Genomic DNA, 7,423 nt, shown 5'->3' on the forward strand with positions numbered 1-7,423 from the left:
TAAATAAAATAACTAAACTAGCAAGATGGAAATAACTCTTTAAAACATCCTGAGGCTAAACTTAGTTTCACTCCAAAATGAGCTCTGAGTAAAGGAAATACTGTATTATTTGTGCTTTTATGGTGACTTTTATATATAGGATGGACATTATCAGCACACAGATTGGAGTTTGGTTTTAGATTAGAGAATTTGAAGGAGAGAGCGGGGGAAAAGCTTGGCCCACTTTTAATACCAAAGCAATTTTTAATTATAGCAAAATAAATTATTATCGTGTGTCTACTGTGTAAGCTATGGATTGGGCTAGGTGCCTACATGAACTATGTCTTATTCTTGCAGCAAAATTCAAGGAAGAAACTGTTATCTCAGTTTTACAGATAAATACTCTTGTGCTCGAAGGACTATAGTGACTTGCTTGGAGTCCCATAGGTGATAAGAGGTGGCCTAGAATTATTATTAGAATCCATGTCTATCTGCTTTTCCTTAGGAGACCAGGAGTTAGAGAAATGGGGCTGCATTTTAAATACAATAAAGGAAGTGTTTCCCTGGCAAGGAAAATGTGAATTCTCACATCCTTCTCTTGTGAGTGACCCCAAGCTAGGGGCTTCCAGCAGTGTGCAGTGGCCAGTAGCCCACTGAACTGCTTTGACTCAAAGTGAGAAAGGCAAACTACCTTTCCCACATTGACTCCCAAATCTTTCATTTGGAGTAAGGTACTGCTCTGATAGAAAAGAGATAGAACCAGAATAGAGAAATGCTCTCTCTAGCACTTACCTGTTAATTTGAAATGCCTTTAGCAAAGTAGGTTACCTGCAAGTTTTTAAGGTGAAACATTCCTTTGCATTTTCTTTGCAAAGACAGCTTTTGAGAAAAGTCTCCTTTCAAACATTCCATGACTTTGGTCAAAGAGCCAGGAACCTGGTATTAAAGATTTCAGCACTGTCAGAAGCTTCAGCCAATGAGAGGGCTCCTGTCATTCACACTGGGGCTTGCTCAATATTTCTTGTGTTCCTTGCTTTCACCCTGACAGCTTCTAAGTCTCAGGGGACTGGGGGATTTTTCTTTATCTTTTTATTTCCTCTCCAAAGTGTGTATATTTATGGAGAGACTACTGAGTGGGAGGGGGTGGGGAGAAGGTTGGGGAGAATAGATAAAAGAAAAGAACAAAGGTTGAACAATTTTTGTGCCTTTTTTGTTACTCTTCATGAAATCTTAAACAAAAATATTGGCAATTTGTTCAGCCTTTCCCCCTTTTGCTAATATTTAAAAGCATTCAATTAAGATTTTCTAATGTGTCCAATGACTTAAATTGTCCTATGATATTAGAAAAATATTACACATATAAATAAAATACGTCAAAGCATTAAAAAGCTATTACACACACTGAACATAAAATGGCAGAATAATGATGGATCCCGCCATGCAGGAAACATATTCAAAAATATTATCTTCCTGGTAATGAAATGCCATCCGTTTCATTTTAAGCTAAATACGTTAGACATATCAGTGGAGTCTGTGCTGACACAGCAGTGAGTTGAAATTGAAAATCTGAAATTATATATATGATTGGACACAGTGTTAAAGTAATTTATAGGAAAAACCACGAATGTGCTGGGTCTGCACCTTCTCGTGAACTCATTTTATAGAATCAGATAGAGGAAAACTCTACCATTTCTAATGTGCAGTTAGAATGGCAGCCTGCCAGGGCCCCAATATATTCAGTATGAAAAGGGAGAAGGACAGACGGAGACAGGGAGGTGGAGGGGCTGGGAAGGGGCGGCAACAAAGGAAGGGGTGGAGGTGCCAGGGGTGGGGGATGGAGACGGGTGAAGCAGCCTGAGAGGCTTGCCTCAAATTACAGCAATTGTGCATAAGCCATCAAGAAAATGGCATTCGTTTTCATTGCTCCGACCTAATGGGATATAGCGACTGTAGGAGCTGTATTAACTATCAAGACAAGTGGGAGATAACAGGGAAACGTGTGTAGGGGCAGGTTCCGGCGAGACTGTGGTGGGTTCTCTATGATGCCATTTGCTGCAGTGATAGTCAAGCTCTGGTGGGGAGAGATCATCTGTCCCCCGAAGTTCAGGTGGATCGTAGAGTCTGATGGGAAGGGAGGCGATGGATGCCACTCACAGACCCACTCAAATCACCTGTCTGTCTGGTTGTCTGCCTATCTCTCTGCCCTATTTTTTTCTTTATCTTTTTCAACATTGTGCCTGTTTGGCCACAAAGTGCAGTGGGAAGTAGGGTAAGCCGGGGACTAGGAGGAAAACAAGGCTGCACTTTTGTGTGGAGATGTGTGACGAATTGGTACCCTGATGTGCTTTTCATCTTTCATTTATATCCATAATCCTGCTTGAAATGCGGATTATTTATTCATACCGGGCTGGGCTCCTCCTGGAACACCAGGGAGCCGCTGCTGTGAATTTTCATTTGGTGGCTGCACTGGCTGGGGCAGAGGTGGTCTCGTTTCTCCAGAAGTGTCCTGTCTCACCTTCTCTGATGTTTGAAGAGAAGGAAGAAAGAGTTGGACATGAAAGAAAGAAGGATGTTTTTTATCCTATGGTAGACAAGTAACTCTAAGGAAGGGAGTGTGGAGCGCAGGGAGACTGTTGATGCCCTCCAGTGAGATGGAGATAAACATCACCACACCTTCTGACTATCTTATTTTCCCTCTTACTCAGCAGCCTGGGGATTTTAGGAGAGTAAAAGTAACAACATCAAAAATGTGTGTAGCACTTTTCTTTCTAAGCACCCAGGGTGGTTGCTATCTATTTTAGTAACACCAGTTGCCAGCTATTGAGGATTTGCTCTATGGTAGATGCTGGGCTTTGCAGGGATGGTGCACACACAGCATCACGACCTAAGTGCTATGAGGCTGCCCATTTTGGTGATGCAGAAACTGAGGCTTACAGAGGTCAGATGACCTTCTCCAAGGTTACAAAGACAATGAGGGCCCCAGGTACAAACTCGAAATGCACCAAAGTCACGATGAGGCGAGAATTAGCAATCACTGTGGATGAATGGGAGGGTTAATGGCTTGCTTTAGTTCCTAGTTCAAGTGTCAAGGCAGCCTTAGCTGAACCCTCCAACCGGTTCAACTGGCTCTTGTATTATCCCATGTCTTTCTTCATAGCACTTACCATGGGTTGTAATTTCTGTTTATGTGTGTTCTTATTATTGTCTGCCCTAGGTGTTAAGTTTACGAACACAGCAACTATGTCTGTTTTGCTCACTACCATATCTCTAGGGCTTTGGACAATACCTGGCACTCAGCAGAAACTGAATAATTGTTGGCTGGTTGGATAAATGAATGAATGGATGGATAGATGCATTTCCACTGATAGACAGATCTGGGGCTGGAGACTGTCAGGTCATCCCCTAGAACACCTGTCATTTTTCAATTGTGCCCATGGTTATGGTGGTTGTCTCCAGAAAGGAATCAGTATTGATAAAGTCAGAGAATTTTAAACTTGCAGGTGGCCTAATGAGGTATCTGGTTTGGTCTACTGTTCTACCCAGTGTTGAATAACTCTTAGCCATTAAGGCTCTACTTTGATTCATCCTGAGATTGGGGGCGAGACATGCAGGATATCGCAAAACAATCTGTTCCATTGCTTCATAGCAGCAGTTTTAAAGGTATTTTGTACAGAGGATCAGGTCTACTCCTGGAACTGTCATCGCACTGGTCTTTGCTTCTCTGGAGCCCCACACATCCGGCCTTTTTACACCCACATAGGCAGTCTTTCAAATGTGTGAAGACAAATACCGTGTTTTACACTTGCTTCTCTTTTGCAGGATACATCTACCAGTTCTTTCAGCCTTTCTTTATATGAAAAGAGTTCTGGGCCTAACACTGTCCTGATCATCCTGGACAATCAATGTCCCCTTTAAACTATTTAACACAATTAAAATATCAAATATCATATTCCAAATGTGATTGATTCTTTCTATGATTATTGCTTTCCATCCTTGGAACATCCTAATATGATGCAGTCTTATATTATGTGAGTTTTCATAGAGGCCAGAGCAGAGTGTTGAACAATATTAAATTTATGGCCAGTTAAAAACTTATTTACTCACTCAAGAAATGTTTTTTAAGCCAATATTATATACTAGTCACTGGGCAAACATTAGTAATAGGATGGATGAGACATGATTCCTGCTGCCTGCTGAGGACCTGACAATCTGTTGGAGAATGCGTATGAGTTAACAATTATTATATTCTTCAATCATAGGATGTTTATTTTAAAATATTTGATCACTTTTAGAGCCATTGTGTATTTTACAACTGATATGCAGTGTTAATACAACATTTAATTTTATACCCTATATATAAATCATTGGTATTTTAAAAATGTATTTTTCTAACTGAGAGAATGTGGAAATTTCAATTTTATAAATCTGCTTAATAGTAGCATGTGCCAGGGAAAGGTGTGATACAAAGGAGTGATGATCATCTCTGCTTGTGATGGATAGAAAACGCTTCACATAAGAGAAAACAAATGTTTTTAGGCCTTGAGAAATGAGCCTTGTCTTGCCACCCCCATGGTAAGAAGCTTACAGAGTAAGAGGGGAAGGTGATTGCCAGGCCAGGCAGAGAAGCGGGGTGGTTATTTCCTGGGTGAGCAACAGGAAGAAAACTGGGCCTCATTGCTTAGAACGCCTCCTGACAAAGACACCTCCCCATACATAGAAAGAACATGACAAATGTCATAAATATATATTTACTGTAAATGTTCACAAATTCAAAAGAAAACAATCATTGACTTGGGGTTATAAAAAGTGAAATCTAGAAAGATTTTAGGAATCTGTATCCAAAGGCAGCATTTGTAATGTACCTTGAAATAAGGGTAGGTTTTCAAAGAAGCTTGGAGGAGGGCCTTCCAATGAGGGAGATGAGCATGAGAGGGGCCAAGAGGTGGGAGAGGCCAGAACGTGAGCAATCTCGAGCAGTCTGGTTTGAGTGGAGCTTGGCATTCAAGCAGAGAGGAAGTGAGAAGGGTGACCTGGAACACACGGAAAAGAACTGAGTATTCACGGTTCCTTCCAAGTCTAAGCATGTGGGAATCCGGAATGTCTGGGCTCTGAAACCTTAGGTTTCACTCTGGAATATGTGGTGCTGAGGGACTGGTTGACCCTTTCTCTAATCTCAGTGTTAGTTTGCTATAGATAAAAACAAATGGGATTATTGATATTCCTCTTTATCAAAAGCTAAAGAACTGTGGGAGGAGGGCAGACGGGAGAAGGAAATCATCCTGTAAAGAATTTTGATTCTAGCTCCAATAAGCTCTTGCATTGCACATTTTCTTGTCGAATGGCTTCATTTTAGAGTCCTGCTTTCGGCATGTGTCTGTTTCCATGATTCCTAATTTCAACAGATTTTTCTTCCTGTTGTCAAATGGGGTTTTCTCAATATTGTTTGCACCCAGTTGCCTTCCTCCAGTGCAGAACTTCTCATTTACTGTGGTCGAATTTAATCATGTTAGCTTTGTCCAAACTTTCCATCCTGTCAAGGTATCTTTGGATCTTGAACTTTTCATTTAGCATAACACTTATTACTCCCAATGTTTTGATATTGAAAATTTTGTGAGTGTGTTTTGTATCTTTATCTAAATCACTGATACCAAATTTCAACAAGGACAGAACCAAGGAAAGAACTCTGTAGCCCTCCACTAGAGATGTGGCTGGGGCATGGCTCCATCCATGAATATCAGTGTTTGAGTGTTTTCATCCACCACTGAGTTCCCATCATGGAGTCCTTCTGAAGTGTTTTGCTGGCATCAAGACAAACTATATTCAGGACAAGTTTCTGAGCACCTTCACAATTCTACCAAGAGGGAAACAAGGTTAGCGTGGCTTAGAGATATGGCTGAAAATTGTTCTGTAAGATAAACCCTTTGCTCTTAGAAAACCTTCTTTTTGACTTCATGCTGCCTCCCATATCAATTCCCTTCCGCTCAGTCTCAACAACCTCAGTTGCCCATTCTTTCTATGGCTAAGCTTTAATGAAATGTGCCCACTGACCCTTCTTTGGCTGTCCAGAAAGCCATCCAACACTCCAGGACACAAGAGGGGAAGGTCTATCATGGAAAGGCAAAATCCAATTTCCATTTTAGCTCTGTTTTTCCTTACGCAAATCACTGGTTTCATTTCTTCATATTTCTTCTATGACCAAGATTCTATGGTGACACTGTGATGCAGAATTAGGATGAATGGGGTGTTTGTTCTTATGGAGGACATGGTTACTGCTCACTGAATACCCATGTGCTGCTCATTTTCCAGTCCCTTTGCATTAGGTAAAGCCATGAGCAAGTTTTGGCCATTAGCTGTGAGTGGAAGAGAACTATTTATTTCTGGACATGAGAACCTCCAGCTCATTCTTTTCCTGCACAGTGAGAAATGGAGCCTCCCTTTGTTAAGACCCTAGAGCAGAGCCAGCCCCTTCCTTCAACCCATATAGACATAGCATAAGTGAGAAATAAACATTTGTTGTGTCAAGCCACTGAGGTTGAGGGGTTAATATAGACTTCTTAGCTTATGCTGAAGAGCCCAGTTCTTGTTCTGTGTAAGAGAAAAAAATCATGATGGAAGAAGACAATATAGTTTAATAAAATGGGATTGAACTCTACAGCTTTTCTAAATAAGATCTTGGCAAGAATCAAATAATTTTAGACCTGGAGCACAATTATGTAGTGGAATTATGATAAAGGAGACTGAACACTGGGCTGGGTTTCTTTCACACCCATTTCCATCCCCCTACAATGAGGAAGGAGATATTAAAGTCCATCATGTAACAATTCATGTCTATTACAAAGTCAAGTATTTGTAGGATCCTTGAACCAATCGCTAAATACATTCATCAAGTGCTTACTGTGTGCAGATCGATGAAGTAGGCATTAAGGAAAGATGTAAAAACATTACGAGGCATGATATTATTCCTAATCTTGAGTGTTTTTCAGTTCAGAAAGGCAGAATTGACACCTGTAAATGGAGTTAGGATGGGAGTGGTGGGATGTAACTGAAAAGACTCATCAGAAGATGTGAATTTTAAAGTCAGATTTTGAATGTCTAAAGGGCATAAAAGCCCAGGGGGAAATGACATATGCAAAGAAAGTCCGGAATTAAGAATAAATGACATTGGGGACTTTTAAAAAGTTTTACAAGTCAAGACACATAAATAAGTGTTTAACAGGATCACATTTTGTAACAACGTTGATTACCAGGTTTTCGAGATGTAAAAAAATACATTTATTGCTTCTTTGTGAAGCTAATATAAACCCAATATTAAGGAATATACACTAATCTTTAATTCAATATGTGAGAGTAGAATTCATATGTTTAAACAATGCCTTCCCAGATGTTATAATGGGATTATAAATTACTTGCTATATTTATTTCCCATTTTTTGATTTATAATTTT

Source organism: Propithecus coquereli, unplaced genomic scaffold (assembly GCF_000956105.1).
Source record: "Propithecus coquereli isolate 6110/MARCELLA unplaced genomic scaffold, Pcoq_1.0 Scaffold339, whole genome shotgun sequence".
Taxonomy (NCBI): Eukaryota; Metazoa; Chordata; class Mammalia; order Primates; family Indriidae; genus Propithecus; species Propithecus coquereli.